This window comes from Stegodyphus dumicola, chromosome 8 (assembly GCF_044657685.1).
Source record: "Stegodyphus dumicola isolate Sdum_Otavi_A_Nest chromosome 8, ASM4465768v1".
NCBI classification, from domain to species: domain Eukaryota; kingdom Metazoa; phylum Arthropoda; class Arachnida; order Araneae; family Eresidae; genus Stegodyphus; species Stegodyphus dumicola.
In genome coordinates, this window is record NC_140775.1 from 151,263,344 (window position 1) to 151,284,028 (window position 20,685).

Sequence of the window (20,685 nt, forward strand, 5' to 3'; positions counted from 1 at the left end):
GTAAAAACCTATATGATTCCTCTTGATGCCATTATTGGAATAGACTTTTTGCAACAAACTCGATTTACATTTGATAAAGATGGTATACATTTATGCAACAATAATAATGATCAAATTTTTGTTAATGTTGCTAATGTTACTGATGATCAGACATTTACACCTGATCTTTTAAAAGTCTCAAAATCAGAAATTCGCGAGGAAGTTCAACATATCATTACTCCTCACAAACCACATGAAGTTAACACTGCTATGGAAGATTTTCAGAAAATAACAGAAAGTGAAAATCAGTTTAAGAAAACAAGTAAGGAAAATGATGATGATACAAATGACGATTCGGAATTCGATTTAGATGACGACGATTTGGATGATCCTGATGACAAAGATGATGCTGATACCAATCATGGAGCTCATGATGATGATGTTGATGAAAATGGTGATGACGACATGGATCAAGATCATGATATTGGTGATGACGACAATCATAACGCTAATGGTGCTGATGATGATGATGGCACTCATGAAGCTAATGAAGATGGTGATAGTGATGTTGATCAAGATGACGTTGCTGTTGTTGCTGAAGATCATGTCAATGAAGATGATGTTGATGACAACGCAGATTATGATGATGACAGTCATGAAGCTAATGATGATGTCGATAATGATCCAAGCGTGCAGAATACCGAAGAAACTGTGGAAAATAAACTGAATCAGTTTGAACAAGCATGTGCTGATCAAGCAAACGACAAAACACCTGCTAAAAGTGCAGAAATTCCCAAAGAACAGAAAAATAGTCTAAGGAAACAACTTGTCTCTGGCATTCCAGTTGAAGGCTTTGAGGCAATGCAATACAGAATGCTGAAATACTTGGGCGAAAAATTACTGTTTCATACACTTTATCCGCTTCACACCCAAAGATACGCAAGAAGAGAGCCTGGAAGTATAAACGAAGAAAATTTAAACGAACTTCAAAGACAATGAAATTGCTGGCACAGCATGATGATGGAAAAGCTGCATTATGCATTGAAGCTCAACGGAACCTCCTCCGTTTACAGCAAGCACATATACGACAGTATAAGAAACGTCGCAAACCTGCCTGCAAATATAAACTTGGACACCAAATGCCAATCCAGCCTGAAATGAAACTTCCACTTGGACTGAATCTTCGACTTGAACTTAAACTTGGACTTAAACTACGTCCCAAATTATTCGGTCCTTATGAGACAGTTCATCCCTCTGATTGTTATGAAGTACGAAAGATACGCCATGATGGCCCCTTTATGATGTCAACCTGTGCTAATAAGATGAACTGGTGGTGCACAAAGCTAACATTTGCCACCTGGACATTGATTGTTTTTCTCTTTTTCTGCTTTTTGTTTTTTTTTTTCTTTCTTTTCAGATCAACCCCCAGGCGAGGACGCCCAGCAAGGCAGAATGGCCGTGTGGACATTCGATCTTACAACGTATCCACGTTTCTCCTTCCTGCACCTGGCAACCGCATCAGCAACTAGATGATTCTCGAAGCTGTGTGATAAGTTGACTTCTGCACTTCTGAGAGATGCTGCGACGGCAACGTGGTGAACGGATTCTAAAAACTATTACGTGGTAGCAAGAGACTTTAAAAACATTCCCATTTGGTGTGAGGATTACCACTATTGTGATGCCACCCTATGCTATGGAGCTAAACGTTTTATCTTACTTCCTTTCACTCTGTACATACCATAATCATGTTTATTCTTTCATCATTAAATACCTTTAAAGTGTTACTGCCTTCCTCTATTTTAATCCTAACCTCATCCCATATATATATATATATATACACCTACGTTTATTATATTACCAGATTATTACATTAAATCATACAACATTGTCAGAGCAATGCCCTGCCAAAAAGTTAAGCCCTGAATGAGCCCAAAAATGAGGCAAAACGTCTTTGCTGTATTAGGTGGAGGACAATTTTGTATTTTTTTGTAGACGGAAAATTTTGAAATCTTCCATCTCTCTTCTCTTTTGAAATTTATAGCTCAAGTAAAAAGTTCTTTAGCCCAAAATTATCATTTTTATTTGGCTGCATTTATTTCGCACATATAAAAAATATGCAAAGGGGATATCTGGGGTGGTAATGTATATTGTGGATTTAATTTTTCAAATATTTCTTTAGTTACTCTTTAATGGATAAACTGGATATTTTGTTATGCTGTTTAGTTTTCTATAATAAGTTGTAAACATCATGCTTTAAAATTCGTCGCTGAAAGATTATTTTTTTGCCACAGCACTGCCTGGCTAGCATGAAGGCTACTGATGGGAATTATAGTTTCATTTTTGTAAAAGTCCTTCAGTATAATTTTCGATGATTTCTGCTTTAACTTTCACAGCGGAAGGACTGTGCTCGGCGGGGGGGGGGTTAATTTCGTGCACTGTAGTTTACGATTTGTGTTAACAGTAAGACCTGGTCAAATAAAATTTAAAATTTTCTTACCAGCTGTTCCAACTTCAGATTTTTGTCCGATTTAAATTCTTTTAAGTCCAAGGCCAGAGGCTGCGCTTCTTTTTCTTCCAGTTTATTCATGTTCAACTGAGCTGCAGCTTCCTGAAAATGAATTTTCGTCTCGCCACCTTTAAAAAGTATATTTCTAATATTACCTGTGCGTGCAGATTTTTGACAACAAAGCAACCCACCTTCTGGTTCTCGCTTTTTACTTGTACGTGCGATGTGACTTTCCCATGCATTCATACTGTTTACCTTAAGCGGTAGGTAACTCTCGTTCCTTCAACATCGAACATTCTGTACAGTTTAAAGCTCTTTCGAGAAAATTTTCTGCCAAAAACTACTTGGCGCCCTTGTATCCAATTTGTACTACAAAGGATTTGTACGTAGTTTAATAGAATTTGAACGACTGGAAGGAACAAATCTTTTATAATTACAATATTTAAGTGAATTTCAGAGGAATTTTTATTTTTATTTTTTGAGTGACTGCAGTCTCTTTTGTGATTTATTTCGGCGGTCGCCACTAGCAGGTGGGGTGAGTGAGTGAGTGAGTGAGTGATTATGGCGCAAAAATCAGAGATGATTATGACGCGCCAAACAAAAGATGAGATGATTACAATTGATGACATTAAAATTCAATAAATAAAAACAAGTAGATAAATGTACCAAATCCAGAGGATGAAGTCATATAAAAACAAGTTAAAAACACATATTAAAATTCAAGACACAGTCTTCAAAACAAATTACATTTGGTAATAAAAGCCAATCTCTTTTAAATAATAAAATAAATTACAATTGACCTCTCTTCCGATTAAACGGTCGAGAGGTAAGTCACAGCTGTTAAAATATTTCTGGCGAAGACTATTAAAACATGGACACTCAATTAAAATATGACGAACAGATAAACAAACATTACAATTAAAACAAACAGGCTCATTTTCAGCTTTGAGAAGATAGTTATGTGTAACTCTGGTGTGACCAATTCTGAGTCGAGTCAAAAGAACGTCCTCTTTACGATTTCCAGCAAAATCCCAATGCTCAATTCTAGGCTTGACGTTTCTCAACTTGTTGTGATGCTGATCATCCCAAATTTGCTGACATTTTTTTCGTATCTTTCCCTTGATGACACAGCAGATGTCTCTAAAAGGGATAAGGCGACTGGATAGTTCAACAGCAGATTTTGCCGCGATGTCTGCAAGCTCGTTTCCCTTTATTCCCGTATGCCCGGGAACCCAGCAGTACAGGATTTCATATCCTCGTATCGTTAAATTTCTATGAATTTTGAGAACATCCACTACCACAGGATTCTGAGTGTTGGGAAAAGCTTCCAAGGATTTAAGAGCACTATACGAGTCTGTATAAACTATGAACTTTTCGTGGCAGAGCTTTGAGATGTAAAAAAGACCATAATATATAGCAGATAGTTCAGATGTTAGGACTGAGAAAGCATGGTGCAGGCATTTGCTCTCAATGTAATCTTCAAATACAAAAGCCATCCCGACATGATCATTTGACATTGATCCATCTGTGTATATCGGATGATAACTGCTATATTTGTGCCTGTGCTCAGCGAAAAGTTGTCTGTAAACGATCTCGTTAGTGCTCGCCTTTACGTGATGTTTAAAAACATCAAGAAGCTGGATCCGTGAATTTTCCCAAGGTGGAATTTCAAAATTCTGTACTGCTTGGGGGTGCATATCAGAGAGGGAGAGTTCCTCAATGACAGGGCGAACTCTTAAAGGGAAAGTAGGAACACAGGATGGACGTGTTTCAAATAATGTGTTATACTCATTATCAAGTAAGCACAGCTTATTGGGATGTTCAGGTTGAGATAGAGTATTAAAATATTGCAAAAGGGACAATTGCTCACGCCTCAGATAAAGTGATGGTTCGTTACAGTCAACATATAGGCTCTGCACAGGAGAAGTCCTGAAAGCTCCTGAACAAATCCGCAGACCTTGATGGTGAACAGGATCCAGTTTTAACAAAACAGATGACCGAGCGGATCCATAAACAACTGAGCCATAGTCCAGTTTAGAGCGGACGAGCGCTCTGTAAATGCGAAGCATGGAGCAACGCTCTGCACCCCAGGAGGTGTTCGCCAACACTTTTAAAATATTTAGTGTTTTTAGACACTTCTTTCTCAGGTTTAAAACATGAGAAAGGAAAGTCAATTTCCGGTCGAACGTCACTCCTAAAAATTTTAGTTCAGGCGCAACTGGAATAATTGTACCATTCAAATACAACTCAGGTTCAGGATGGAGACCACGCTTCCTACAAAAGTGCACGCACACAGTTTTCTGTTTCGAAAATGTAAATCCCTGTTTGTCTGACCATTCTTGGATCTTATTCAGAGCCATCTGCAGTTGCCTCTCTACATATCTCATGTCTGCTCCTCGACAGCTAATCTGCAGATCATCAACATATAGAGATCCCAAGATGGTGGGAGGAAGTTCTTTTAGTACAGAATTTATTTTTAAACTAAACAGGGTTACACTGAGCACACAGCCTTGAGGCAAACCCTCTTCCTGTTCAAAAACATCCGAAAAAACAGAGCCAATTCTTACTTGAAAAGTTCTAGTGTTCAAGAAATTTTGAATGAAAATTGGTAGGTTGCCGCGCAAGCCACTCTCGTGAAGATCCCGGAGTATACCGTATCTCCATGCCTTATCATAAGCTTTTCCAATGTCGAAGAATATCGAGACAAGGTGGCTTCTTCTTACAAATGCTTTTCGAATAGATGTCTCTAAGAGTAGCATGTTATCTACAGTTGTTCTTCCCTTTCGAAAACCACTCTGATAAGGCGATATAATATCATTCTTTTCCAAGAAGTAGACTAGACGGCTGTTTACCATCTTTTCAAACAGTTTGCATACGCAACTCGTAAGGGCAATTGGCCGATAGTTCAATGGATTCCCTGGATCTTTCCCTGGCTTAGCAATAGGAATTACAACAGCTCTCCTCCACGCACTGGGAAAAATACGCTCCTTCCACACTCTATTGTAAAGAGTGAGGAGGGCAGTCAGTGACTTATAGGAAAGATGTTTTAGCATTTCGTAATTCACGCCATCAAGACCCGGAGAAGACCTATGTGTCTGCAATAAAGCTCTCTTTAATTCCAGCATAGTAAATGCTCTATTGTAAGGCTCAGATTTGGACGAGTTGAATGCAATGGGATTTATTTCAGAGTGCTGCTTGATAGAGAGAAATGCAGGTGAATAGTTTCTGCTGGAAGAAACGGCAGCAAATGTCTCACCGATAGTATTCGCAATTTCTTCTAAGGAGCTGATCACTCGACCATCTTTTTCCAAAAAGGAAAGTGAGTGGTCTTTATATATTCCGCATGCTTTTCGAACTCTTTCCCAAACCCGCTTACTAGGCGTAGAGGATGTAATTGAGGACACATAGGAAATCCAAGAATTCCTTTGGCTCTGCCTCCTTACTTTTCGTGCGTTTGCTTTGGCTCTTTTAAATGCAATGAGGTTTCGCAGAGTAGGATATCTACGGAAAATACCCCATGCTTTTTTCTGTTTTTTCAGTGCTTCATGACAATCGCGATTCCACCACGGTTTCGAATATTTCAGTATTTTTCCTGATGTTCTAGGAATGGAAAGCATAGCTGCCTCAATAATAGTATTTGTAACAGCTTCAACAGCATCATCGATATGCGCATCTTCTACCATTTGATCTGTGAGCTCTGCAATGGAAGAGAAGAGTTCCCAGTCTGCCCTATCGAGTATGAATCGAGGGGATCTCGACATGGGGTTTGCCATTCTTCGTGCAAGAGATATAAAAATGGGATAGTGATCGCTGTTATAAAGATCATTTCCCACACTAAACGTGCAAAATGGCAATAGAGATGGTGAACAGATGGCAAGGTCGAGAGCGTGGAAAGTCCTTGAAGGCTCATGGAAGTACGTATCTTGCCCATTATTCAGGAGACAAAGGCTATGATCTTCGATCATTTGCTCAATTTGTCTTCCTCGGCAATTTGTATCATTACTACCCCAGAGCGGACTATGGCCGTTAAAATCTCCTATTATTATAAAAGGCTCAGGCAGCTGCTCTATAAGACCATTTAAATCTTGTTGATCAATGCGCTCGTTAGGAGGCAAATAAAGAGAAACGACTGAAACTACAATATGAAAATTGATTTGTACAGCGACAACTTGGAGGGATGTCATCAAAGGAAGGGAACTTGAGGGATAGTCGACTGAGGTGAGGAGACCTACACCTCCACACGCACGTTCACCTGCAAGGTAATCCTTCCTGACGAAAGAAAACCTCCGAAGTTTTGCATGTTGAGCTGGTTTCAGATTTGTTTCCTGTACTGCCAAGCACACAGGCTGATAATCATTGATCATAGCTTTGATGTCAGGGAAATTTCGGTGGAATCCGCGACAGTTCCATGAGACGAGGGTGGCCATTATGTTTGATGTTTGTTAGTTCTGTGTTGCTTTTTAGTTTTGCGCGGAAGCAGATGTTTGGGAATTTCCATACCCTCTTCCACTTCCATGCTATCTGAATCTCCCGATTCAGAAATCATTTCATCTACAGAACTACTGCTGGGACTTTTATTTTTCTTAATTGATTTTTCAGGGTCATTTTTTGGTTTGCTTTGAATAACTATTTCTTTATTTTGTACTATGTGTGTTGGATTTTCCTTTTTTTGCTTGCAGGTTGATGGGTTTTATTACTACCACTAGCAGGTGGAAATTTCTTCCTATTATCAAAACGATTATCACTGTCAGGAGAGGGCTTCCTTGCACTATTAGTCTACGAAAATATCCATTCGACCCTCCTCTAGTCATATCCCGCTGTGCCTGTACTTACGGATATTCGCCTTCTTTCAAATTTCATCGCGAGTTCAAACAACTGTTCTAGCGTACTCGAGTTTCGTAATTCAACAAAATCTTGAATTTGGGGCAACAATCTTGGCAATATTATTTGGATAACATCCGCATCAGGTTTTTTCCCATGCAATCGGTTTATCAGTTGTACTTTCATCAATTTAAAATCCGTAAAATCTTCGACCTTAGTTTTGATATCTACTAAAGAGTTTTTCTTTTAATTTTGCTCTATCATTCATCGTGGGGAATGCTTTTACAAGGGCGGTTTTCAACACTTAAAACTTATACATCCCATTATTTTTACGGACTTCTTTGTATCAGCTTATTGCCTGTCTTCGCAGTGTGGCGGTTGCAATGCTGATCTTCTGTATTTCCGCAGACAGCTAAAGCAAAAAATAAAAATCCAGTTCTTCGAGAAAGGTTCTTACGGACTTTGTCATTAAAAGTAAATGCGGGTTTCAATGACTCTCACATAGTATCCACGGTGAACCTAAAAACCTTTCATCGGAGTTCTTGGTTCTGGTGGAGCTTGCAGTCGTATGGGAGGGGCAGACTAAATGCTGTCTTGTCCTGAGACATGATTCGTAATTTTATTCGTGTGACAGTTGTAGTGTTTGGCTTGCTTTGAGAGCATAAACTAGTTCCAAACTCCTAACAGACATAAAGTGAATTATCGTCGTGTCTGAAGTGACTATAGAGAATTAAAAAGGTTTAAATAACCTAAAATTAGTAACACAACAACCTTAAGTTTGGCGTAGTTTTATGTCAAGATCAAGTTGAGATCTTAACTTAAATCTACACCAAACTCACTGTTGTTCTGTTACTAATTTTATGTTTCACTTTTATGTTTATGAAGCGTATTTCTCTTCTGCTTTCATTTAAACAACCTTTTTTTTACCCGAACTATGAACATAAATGCACTTTTTGTGCCAACAAAATCACCCACCACTTGTGGCGATGTAACTAAAGTAACATTAAAACAATGTAACTAAATTAAAATTTAGTGTAAATTCAAATTTAAAACGTAAACTAGTAGTCAAAGACTAAGCTGGCTCAAAACTCAAACCGGAGTATCAGATTCAAATATCGGCAGCAAACCGTAAAGCCTAATAATTGCAAACTTATCAGATCTGCATTAACTAGGTAACGTAGTCACGAGGGGAGTCACGCTTTGTCTTACAATCCCAAAACCTCAACTTAAATACGATCTAACTCAATTTACATTCTGGTAAGGAAATAGAAAGGAGAAGTTATAGTAGAGGCTGAAATTATAAGTAATTGAATATAATAAGCTGAAATTATAGTTTCAATAATAATTCTTAAAACATTAAGAAAGCAGTTAGAGCATCCTATTTGGTAATTGTCACCTGAAGCAGTCCAGTTTCATATTTGTCAATAATCATCACTTTTCTTTTGCAATCAGATATAATATAACACTGTTTGTTCTATCTATCTTTCATTCACACGAACACTTTCCTGATGTATCTTAACATGGCCAGACACTCACAGGGTCACTCTGTGAGTACGCTGCGGCAATCTCGAGGTAACCTAGCTCTTCAGATGATTATCGTCCTCATAATGTGGGCGTCATTATCTCCTAGTTATCTGTCCTGTCTTCAGTTTCTTCCCCTCTTTAACTTTTTGATTCTATTCCTTCCTTGCTGGTTTCCTCTTCAGAAATTGGAAGGCGTCATGACAAGTTCTTACAGCTCTTTTCTTTTGTTTCGAAATGTGTAGTCGTGCGGGAAGACCCATATAGCTGAAAAGAAGGGTCTTGTAGTTGAGAGGCGAAGTATTGTTCCCAACACACTGCTTTCGCCTCTGCTTCAGCTAACTGGGAAGCACTTTGTTGTCCTCAAGGGTGTAAATCGGCTGGTCTTCCGACTGGTGTGTCGGCGGCTTGGGGATAAGCTTTTGGGATTCCCTGCTTTCGGGAAAGCCGATTGTGGGGCTTCAATTAGCGTATAGACCCGGTTAGCCCTGACTTAGAAATTTGCGTCCCTTTCTGTTCTTTGTAGTGGGTAGGGCCTCCGGATTCGAATACATGTATACTTCAAATATAAATTCGAATCCAGTTGTACTCACACTAAGGAAAGCACGAACAGTTGTAACTGCAAATGATGAAAATCAAACAAGTCTTGTAGCAATATATCTAGTAGTAACTTCTGCATCAGTTGAAATTCAAAAGGTGTGTTCTTTCTCCTTGCATAATTACGTAAACGTTTATGATGGTGAATCCAAGCATATGAAAAGGCTCCATCCAAAACGCATACTCATTGAAATTGCTATAGTTTCCTAGTTAGATTCCTTACTTAAAACGACCAATGCGGGATATCGGCAGCCACTAACGTAACTATACATAAGATTCTGAAGTTTACATAAGATTCTGAGGTTTGTCTCTGAAATATATCTAATGTCAATACCAGAAGATCTGTTGATGAACTAAGCGATCAGAATGTGTGCAAAGCTAAATGTATTCAAATCCGACGTGATTGAGTAGTGATAAACACTAAATTGGTTGTTCTTGTTTTTAGTTATCCAGAGTTACCAAAATTCCTAAAATGCAGCTATCTAAACTTCCCAGTGAGGCCATATATTTGAAATCCATTGCGCTGCCTCTAATCTCAGGACGCTAGGCATTCGAAAGCTGCTTGCCATGGAACTCCCACATGTGCTCGTTGAGTTCTAGTGGGCCACGAAAGCGAATACTGTACCGCTGCTCCTCATGGAATTTGAGAATAGCTAAAGTCACAGAAAAATCTAACACATGCTTGTACAAGAAAGTTAGTAGGAGACACTCTTCATGTCATAATGTGTCATATGCTAATACTGCCAATTCTGTAAAAGAAGTTGCTACTCAGAACTTTGTTATGTTTTTGAAAAAAGCAATCTGAAACAACCGTTCAGACAAAAAATAAACCTTGTAATGCAGTAGTAATTGGAACAAAAGGAGAAGCTAAAGACTGAAAACAAATGCAACAAAACAAAACTAAAAAATCTGATGTGTACACCACACGACTTCCTAGTACGGAATATTAAATTATACGCATTTTCCCCTGCATTTATTTAAACTTATTTCTCGAATTTCATTACAGATATATTTCTCCTTCAATTAATTCAGTTCTCACTCGCGACAAGGTAAGAACAGTTCATAAAAACTCAAAATATCTATATTAAAAATTTAAAGAGATAGAAAAACATAAAACACCAAATACAGTTAAAAGAGTTTAAAAAAATTATAATTAAAATTACAGTTTCTACGCAAAAACAAGCAATTCGACCAGCGGGCAAGAGGGCAGATTTTTCCGTGCACAAAACTTAAAGTTTACTTTAAGTCTCACTCGACAAAAAGGCACTGAAGGCGTAGAAACTCACTGAATTTGTTGTGGATGCTATGCTGAGTCAATATATGAGATAATTTAATAACTTAAATGTTAATTCCAGAATAGGTTAATCATAATTTAATTCGCAATAATAAAAAAAGACGTTACGTTTTTGTTGTGATGCTTAGTTTCTCTAGATTGGCAACAAATCCACTATTCTGCTAAGTTTCAAATATAAACAAATATGGCTGCTATGGCAAAAAAAAAAAAAAAAAAAAAAAAGGCTTAGCCGCAGTTAGACCACTTTTAAATTGCTGTAAATTATAGCATGCAGGTTAACTAGAGGAATAAAAATCGGAAGATAAGAAAACAACAAAATTCAATAATTTTTAATAAAATAAATGGCACAATTTACAAACATATAAGAATAAAGAAACTGAGCTCATTGAGCCGAGTAACAGAATGGATATTACATAGGACAAACTAAGAATAATCTTAATATTAGAATTAACAACCATACGTCTCACATTAAAAAAAAATTCAAACAGCAAATATAGTAATAATTCCACTACCAAAGAAGTAGTACATTTTAAAATTCCCGACTTTAACAATATTACTATCAAAATTTTAGATATAGTACCTAATCTTAATAATAGGCTTTTTAAAGAATCTCTATATGTTTTGCAGTTAAAAACGCTTTATCCCTATGGATTAAACTCTTGTCTTAATACTAAATCTGCCTTTTATGCTACAGTTTACGAACAATTCAGTCCTTTAAGTAAAAGAAAACAAAGAAGTACCAGAAGAAATAGCAAAAAAGTTAAAATTTCTCTTAATACTAATATTATGCAGTCAAAATTTCCCGATTTATTTGAAGAACAACATTTCAAGAAAAATATTCTTAATTACCTTCATTCACTACCTCATAGACATCTTATTATCATTCAAAATTTTGTCAAAGATAAATTCGAAGGAAATAAGCTCATTAAAAATTTGTACTTGATTTCATAAAATTCAAATTCAACTGTGCTTCTTCCAAAAATTAAAAAAAAATTCTGTATCATTAACTTTCTACACAAAAATTATGATTATCTTCACAAGATTTTTAAACAAGCACAACAAAAATTTCCTTCAATAAATTCAAAAATTTCGGTTTGCTTCAAGTACAACAAAAAACCAAGTAGTTTCATTTCTAACCATAATGAAGAAGATTTTGCAGCAACATGATTATGTGATGAAGAAAAATTTCTACCATTTGTTGACGAAAAGCACAAGCATATTATAACAGGAAATCTAGATATCAATCGAGATAAAAGAGTACTTTTGAAAAATGGAACAAAGTTTAGAGCTATTAAATTCATTCCTAAATTACATTGCATAGAAAGTGTTTCTACTTGTAGAGAAATTAGGATTTTTTGGAAGCAGGAAAGAGGAAAATGAGCAATTGGCTTCGCCGGGAATCGAACCACGGACCTCTGGCCCAGCATGCAGAACCACTACAACACGAAGGCACGCTAGAAAAGCGGGGAAAATACCTTATATACATATATTGATAATTTCATCTTGAAAGTTAGTTCTCAACTTAGTTTGCCTTTACATCTATATAAAGAATGGAAAAATGAAATTATTACTCAGAGCAAAAAGAAAATTGAGAAAATCCAAGGAATTAAAAGCTGGAAAAATTTACTTTTAAAGTTTTCACAATTAAAAAAGCAATTTAACATAAATAAAATTGATAAAGCAAACAATAATTTCAGTATTTTATGAAAAAAATTCTACAATGATATAATTAAAAATGAACTTCCAAATTCTACCAACTAGAGTATCTGCAAAAATAAAGAAAGAACTGTTATTAACAAAAATTCTGCCTTTCACAAAAAATGACAATTTCTCTTTTCACTACAAATAATAGATTTGCCAATCTTTTATGCCTTACCAAAATTTCATAAATATCCTGTAAAATTTAGATTTATCGCTAATTTTACGAGAAACTTCAAGAAGAATTTTTATAATATTTTTTCCAATTTACTTAAGTTTGTAACGTAGTTTTTGAGCAAGATAAAGAAGACAAAAACTTCTGCTGAATTATTTATGATATCTTAAAAATCATTGAAGAAGTTAAAAATCTTAAAATTTACAATTTTAACTGCTATGACTTATCTACATGACCCTGCCATTCCAAGAAATCTGCGAAAGTCTTATAGAAATGATAGAAATTACTGACAGAAATGTATTTACTTATATAGAATACCTCACAAAAATGATCAGCCACTATAATTCCTTTATTTTTTTTAAGTAATAAGAGAAAAGCTTTAAAATAAAATAATAAAGAATATTTTTTCTTTGAATGCATATTTTAGCTTTCTTATGTACTAAATAAATTTGAAAAAAATTAAACAATAAATTTAAAAAATAACGTTTTAGGCTGAAATGGATGAAAAAAGATACCACAAAATTAATCGGAAATTTCCATAATTTCTAACTAAAATCGTCTGAAATAAATAAAAAACAAAATTTTGTGGAATTAACTTGGATAAAGAAGCTAGGCAAAAATCTAAAAATCGTTTGTTTTCTTTCAATGCCTCGGTCACAAAAGGAAACAACGTTAGAAACCCATAGATAAGTTGCTGATTTATTTCTATCAAACAAAAAGGAAATCTATTGGAAAAAATTCCCTTTTTATTTGATTTAAGTAATTCTACAGTTTTTGGTATTATTAAGCGTTATAAGAAACAAAATCATATTTAAAACAAAAGAAGACCTGAAAGATCATCTAAGTTATCTAATGGAATGAAACGCTTTATTCTAAGGAATATTAAAAATAATCCGAAATTAAGTGCATCTAAATTTGGTTCGAAACTTCGTGAATTATATGGAATATGTGTAAATGCAGAAATTGTAAGAATAAAACCCGAAAAATTCGACTCGGTTTCGCAGAATCGATGAAACAAAAAGACACTCGAATACTGGAAGAAATGTGTTGTTTTTTGATGAAAGCAAATTTAACATCTTCGGCTGAAATGGACGAGTGCTGGTGTGGAGAAAATCTAAAGAAGAATTTAGGAAGCAAAACTTAGTACCAAGTGTTAAACACGGTGTAGGAGGCTTTATGGTATGGGGATCTATGACACATTCTGGTGTTGGTAATATATAGAGTTTATAGATGGTTAGATGGTATTATAGATCAGTCAGTATAAGTGCCTTGAGATCTTGAAGTGAAATTTGGCATCGCCAGCACAAAAATTTGATATACAAAATAATTTTAAATTCTACAAGGACAATGATCCTAAGCGTACTGTGCATAGTGTTAGACTCTGGCTGTTATATAAGTGTCCAGAAGTAATTAAGGCACCACCGCAATCGTCAGATCTTAATCCTATTGAACACTTTTGGCAGGACTAGAATCGAAAATTCGAAAACAGAGCATATCTTTGTTGAAGCAACTGAAAGCAGTGATTCAAGAGGAATGGCATAAAATAAGTTAAAAAATAAACTTGTGGAGTCAGTGCCCAAAAGATTAAATGAAGTGATCAAGTGTATAGGTAATCCCACAAGATATTAAGAAGCAAAAACAATTCAAGTTTTTGTCATTTTTGGCTGTTACTAAAAGTGTTCGATTATTTTTGTGAGAATATTTTTTCTCACTGAACAAACGATATTGATTTTCGAATTTAATTTTCATCTTTTTGAAAATTTATTTACTACAAACAAAATATTGAAGTGATATATAATAAAAATAAAAGCCTTTCTTTTTGTTTTAATTTATTTTAGTTTTTATGTTCATTAAAGAATTAAAAAATTATGAGTGTCCGATAATTTTTGTGAGCCACCACCGTATATATATCAAGAATATTTATTCATAACTTGGAAATAAAAGAATTTCAAAACCCGATGAATAATTTAAAATGACTGCGTAATATGACTATTAAATTAAAAAGTTGAATTAGTTAATTTAAAATATCATAGGTTTAATTTATCATGTGTTTTCATATATGGATTCTGTGAGGCTATAAAAATATTTTAAGAATTTTTCTTCTTTGAAACATTTTGAATAAGTGTGCCTATCTTGCAGAAGAAACTCATCCACTGGCTGACGCAAACAAAGCGATTTTTCTGAAAACGCAAGAGCGGAAATAATTTGCGAATAATTGTTTGCTTTTAATACCATCTAATATTTTCCCCATATTCCATATTAAGAAAATAAAGCATTCAGGCTTCTAAAAAGTTTTTTTTTATATTGCTAAATAGTATTTTTTTAAGTCTTGCTAATTAATTTTTTAACGTTCGTTGAAAACATCAGAAATAATTATGAACTTCGTCTCATATTTATAAAAGCTGCAGCTCATTTTAACCAAATATTAGTTTTTAATCAAAATTGAAATCTCTGGTTTAGAAAATCAATTAAAAATAATTATAACTTCAGAAATTAAAATAACACAACGATAAAAATTGAGCAAATAAAATTGAAAATTAATTTTTCAGTGGATTGAGTACTAATTATTTATTCCATTTCTGCCTTTTAACTTTCTGCTTTAACTGCTTTAATCGAAAGTAAAAGATTTAGCTTCTCCGAAATGGCAATTCGGCAAGTCTCTTTCATTTTCCTTTGCGAAGTTCGTATTTTATTTGAATGCTATTCGATTATTTTTTACATGGAAATAACACTTTCTTTTCTATAATAAATAGAGAAGATTAAATGTTTTCGCGATTAAAACAATTGCCCAGTTCACCGAACGGCGAGTTAAGCCAAACGACCGAAAGTATATTGATGGTGGAATATTTTTGAGCTAATGGATATTGAGCTGAGTTAGAATACTTCGTCCTGTAAAAAAAAAAAAAATCACTGAAGATACAGCGTAAGTTCATTATCTGGGCACTCCAGCAAAACCTTCATTGCCTTGGCAGCCCAGCCATATAATCTAATCTCACAAAAACTTCTCTTCGCTGGCGTTTCCTAGGCTTCGGAATTCCGTTCGTTCGTGGCAGTCATGTTCACCTGCGGTTACAAGCCATTAGAACAGAAGATGTAATCCTCCTTCAAAGTAGGCTTAATTCTTTTTCTAACATGAGATGGATTTGTTTTACTCATAAGTTCTTCTTCGTTTCTTGTTCAAGATTCTCTTCAAAGCTTAGAAGAGTTTCATTTGTTTTATCTTTAGCTCGTGCCAACAAGGGTTTAAGTGTTCTGGAAGTATTTAATGGGTTGTTCATTTTGAAGAAGAAAGTTTCTGGTCTGTACAAAGCAATTGATATGCTTCAAAAGATGTTCTTATCATTTTGAAAAACGTTATAAGAGAATTTGATTCAGTTTAGGTTTATTTAGGGCACTGAATGAAAAGAGAATATTGCACAGTAGTTCTTCGTGTATCATTTAGAAAGTTAAAAAAATAAAATACACAGGAAAGTTTAAAAAAGTATATTGTTTCCTTCAGCTAATCAAGGGAGAAGTGCTTTCAGTAATTTTATTATTTAGATTGCAGTTAAACATTTTAAAATATATTAAAGCTGATATTTACATGGTGTGAAACATAAGCGTTAGAAATATATGAATGCAGAAACCTCTATACATTGTGGTTTCTATTTGTTTTTCGGAACACTTATTTTCAAAAGACGTCTACAACAATAGATATAAATGAATTGATTTAAAATTTTACCCTCATATATATACTCTTGTTTATCGTTTTCAAAACTTGAATATTTCAAAAAACATATTCAAAAGAATTCTTAAAATATAATAATTTATTCTATAAGCCCGAACTAAAAGGTGGGGGACGATAATTCGACACCACCAGGATTTGGTCAGTAATCCCGAGTCGCCCTTTAAAAGCGGAATATATAAGATATTTTCTTCCTCCTTTCCTCGACGTATATTAATGAGGACCGGAGTTCGAATCCCGGCCAGGGCATTGAGGATTTCTTCAGTTTCCTGACGTTGAAAAGTTCTAAAAGACTCCAAATCTGATTTTCTGTTAATGCTTAAAAACGTTAGATTATATCTGGGGAACCTACATAATTAGGTAAAGGATTGTTATCGCCAATCGACGACGTATAAGCTTCTTCATGGGCCTTCAGTATTTTATAAGTGTATTGCTCATCAAGAGAAGACGGTGTATCCTTTAATTAATTTCTAAATAATTCCACAGTCATTTTGATTTATATTGTTTTTGTTTCAAATGGCCGGAAACTTGTAACTTAATGCATTCGTCAGGAAAAGTCACAGGAAGCGACTAATTTTACAGACATGGCAACGGGGAAGCTTCGTCTCCGTTGTCCACAAAACACAGGGGTTGCATCCGTTCTTTTCTATCACCAAACCTTTCGAGAGGCTTTCCGGCTTTCCTTTACTTTAAGTGCTCCCATGTCTTACAGAAACTACAACAAACATGGAGGTTATCTTCGAATTTAGAACCTGGGCTCAATAATATGGTAACCAGCAATGCTTACCGTTGTACGATCGGAGGAGTTTATTTTAGTCGTAAGCGGGGTGAACAAAATATGTTTCTAATAATCTGTAATATGCAGAAATTCTGTACACAGTCATCAAACTAAAACCGAATTGTGATGATCAAATTTTTAAGTAAAGAATAAATTGCAACTCTTTATACGCATTTCAATTTTAATTTTATTCAAACGGTTATTTAGTTTTTAAAAAAATTTTGACAGTTTTCTGTAGCATTTTATACTTGAAAAACAATTTTCTATCTACGCCATTTAAGTTAAAACGAAGTACAAGAAAAATTTGGGGGGCCTCTTAAAACTGAATTCCTTCTATGAATTAAGTTTTAATTTTATTCATTCAATAAAAATTTAGTTTTCACGAGGTAGTAACAGCAGACATTTCTTAAAAGGTGTAGCGAAATGCTTGAATGTGTTTCAATATTGTTAAAATTTAATATTTTTAATGATGGATTATTCTTTGAAGTAATAAATAATAATATATACCATTTCCATCCTCTCTCCCCAAGAGTTCGTTTTTGCAAAAATACTGTTTCGAAATGTACAGGTACGATAAGATAGCTTCCCCTCAAAGCAGGTTTAGGGTTGCCAGAAAATGGCAAAAGAAGACAGGGTTGCCACATTTGGCGAGAAAATTGGCGATATGCCACAGACGGATGGAGAAACTTCTGGAACGAATTCGTACTGGTTTAGCCCAGAATGTTCTCCATCCGTCCATGGCATATCGCTAATTAATAGTATTTTCGATAATATACCAACAATAGTAGTATTTTCCATTCAGATTAGTTATGAGTGAAATCACTTTTTATCATCAAAATAATTTCCAGCAATTTTGCAGCCAAACATTTTATCTCCATAAACTTTTCCAAATATTTTATCTCCGTAAGGATTCAAAATTCAAGATTCAGATTTCCTCTTTTCTCCGAAGAGTTTAGTTGTGATTCATAATTAAACAAATCAGTTGCGAAATATATTCTTTATCATTTACTTTTATAACACCCTCCATTAATAACACTGTTAAGCCAAACTATAGTTTTCAAAATGGACTGTATGGAACATATCTTCAAGAAATGATAAAAACTCACATTGCAGTCACATGTGTTCATTATAGGACAATGGAGACCTAAATCTGGAATTTTTCAAGGCATGAGCAGCGGCGTAGCAAGCATAACTGGAGCCCGGGACACGATACCTTTTTAGTGCCCTCTCCCGAAAAAAGATAGTATAATATAATATATAGAATATAATCGTAATGTAAACATGAAATACAAATTAAAAAAAAAAAATCTGAAATGTTTCAGATTTTAAGTTACTTCCAAAGGGGCGTTTTTTTAAAATTTATTTATTAAATATCACGTTCTTTGCACTTAAACCATAAAATTCAGTTCAACAGCAATATCATAAAATAGTTTGGAAATGAGCATATCTTTAGAATTTCTGATAAAGAGACTCACGCGCTGGAGATAAAAATGTTTTTTCTGTACAACATTGCCATTGCTGGCTTTGAAATCCTTAAGTTTGTTAATCAAAAATTCGTTAAAGTTTTACAAAATATGAAATCGATAATATAACAAATTCCAAATTTCAAATTTGGGATTTCAGATGCCCATATTCGCAGAAGGATTATGTCATTCAAAACTGGATGGCTCTAGATACCGTTGTTTTATCACAATGCGAGAAATATACATACATTTATGCAGATTTTTAATTTTTTAATTTCTTCAAACATAATGCAGGACTCTAACATTTTGTGGCAACAGTTTGAAAAGTGAACCGACATTTATAGGAGTCCGACGCAAAATGCCAAAACGAAAGTAATAGTCCTTCGGGACTCAAATCCCTTTGGAATGATGATAAAATGCACTGTCATTACGAATAACTAAACGTCGACAAAATGCGATACACTTTTTCGGGCTAAATGGTAAACAGTTTTTCAGGATAACAGGCTCGTTAGGCTTTAAATTTGAGACAAAAAATGTAGTTAAAAAATCAAGGCTAGGACTGCATTAGGAAATGTGTCTGTGTCAGCAGAAAAATCAGACATACTCTCGTCTAGGATTATTTAAAAACATATTATTTATTTTACATAGTTATGTAATTGTTTTAAAAAAATACACCTTTTAAACAATAGAAAGTTTATATGTTATATATAAGTCTATACATTTATTAATAATAATATAATACTATTTTACGTTAATACTTTAAATTACTTATGTATACATTTTTTCTCACCTTTGATGAAGTAAATCTATCAATTACTTTAACAAAGTCGATCATTAGTCCAAAGGGATTTCAGTCCCGAAGGACTATTGCTTTCGTTTTGGCATTTTGCGTCGGACTCATAAACGTCGGTTCACTTTTCAAACTGTTGCCACAAAATGTTAGAGTCCTGCATTATATTTGAAGAAATTAAATAATGAAAAATCTGCATAAACGATTGTCTATTTCTCGCATTGTGATAAAACAATGGTACATAGAGACATCGAATTTTGAATGACGAAATCCTATTGCGAATATGGGCATCTGAAATCCCAAATTTGGAATTTGTTTTATTATAGATTTTATATTTTGTAAAACTTTAACGAATTTTTGATTTACAAACTCAATGCTTTAAAATCGAGAAATGGCAACGTTATATATAAAAAAAAATACTTTTATCTCCAGCTCGCGAGACTGTGTATATCGGAAATTCTAAAGATATGCTTAATTTAACATTATTTTGCGATATTGCTCTTGAACTGAATTTTATGGTTTAAGTGCAAAGAACATGATATTTAATCAATAAAGGTAACACTCAAAACGTTAAAAAAACGCCCCTTTGGACGTAATTTAAAATCTGAAAAATTTCAGATTTTTTTTTAAAATTTTTCTCTTTTCACATTTGAAAATGCTAGGCTCACTTAAGTGATCTTGTTCCATCGTTGATCGCAGATGCGCGAAAATTAATTTTGATTTGCTGAACGAACATTCACAGCTAGCACTAAAATTGTAAGGAGTATTTGAAGCTCGACTCTCAGGTTTGGAAAAGATTTTCTCACACGAGATTATAAAGGTAATAAGCTCTAATAGAGTTTCATGTTCAGTTTCTTCTCTACTGCCAAATAACATCTTGCAGTCACATATTTCGACTTAGAGTTCTGTTCCATTAAAATCTATATTCATCTATGTTCATCCAAATTCTTTACAATTCTTCTACGTTATGAGCATTGTTTAATAAATTTTCAACGTCCAGTAAATATCCAAATTTGGAATTAAAATCACTTAGTCGTGTAAATCCTGCATTGTTCCTGCTACAGATGATTAGGAATATTTTCTATCACCCGAGAAATTTTAGTTTCTTGGAAAATTTCTGTGGAAAGGACAACATCTCTAGCTAATTTTCCCGGCATTTTTCGGCGTCCTCTGACGCGAATTGTTGTATCAGTACCCCATTTTTCACAAAGAGACTTAGCTTTTATTATTGCCTCTTCATAGATCTCATCTGGAGTCCAGTCGCTAATGATTTAAGCTGATTCTCTGAAATTCTTTTTAGGATCTTGTAATCTAAGCTGCGCACGATCAGTTCTCCTCA

At 34.5% G+C, this 20,685-nt stretch overlaps 1 protein-coding gene across 1 annotated transcript in view; it reads left to right on the top strand.

The window, feature by feature from the left end:
* Positions 1 to 15,599: 15,599 nt before the first annotated feature.
* LOC118184652 (uncharacterized) overlaps positions 15,600 to 20,685 on the top strand; it is a 254,716-nt gene continuing 249,630 nt past the window's right edge. Inside the window, exon 1 of the mRNA XM_085822584.1 lies at positions 15,600 to 15,700. The gene's annotated coding sequence lies outside the window, so the exon portion shown is untranslated. The remainder of the gene's footprint in view (positions 15,701 to 20,685) is intronic.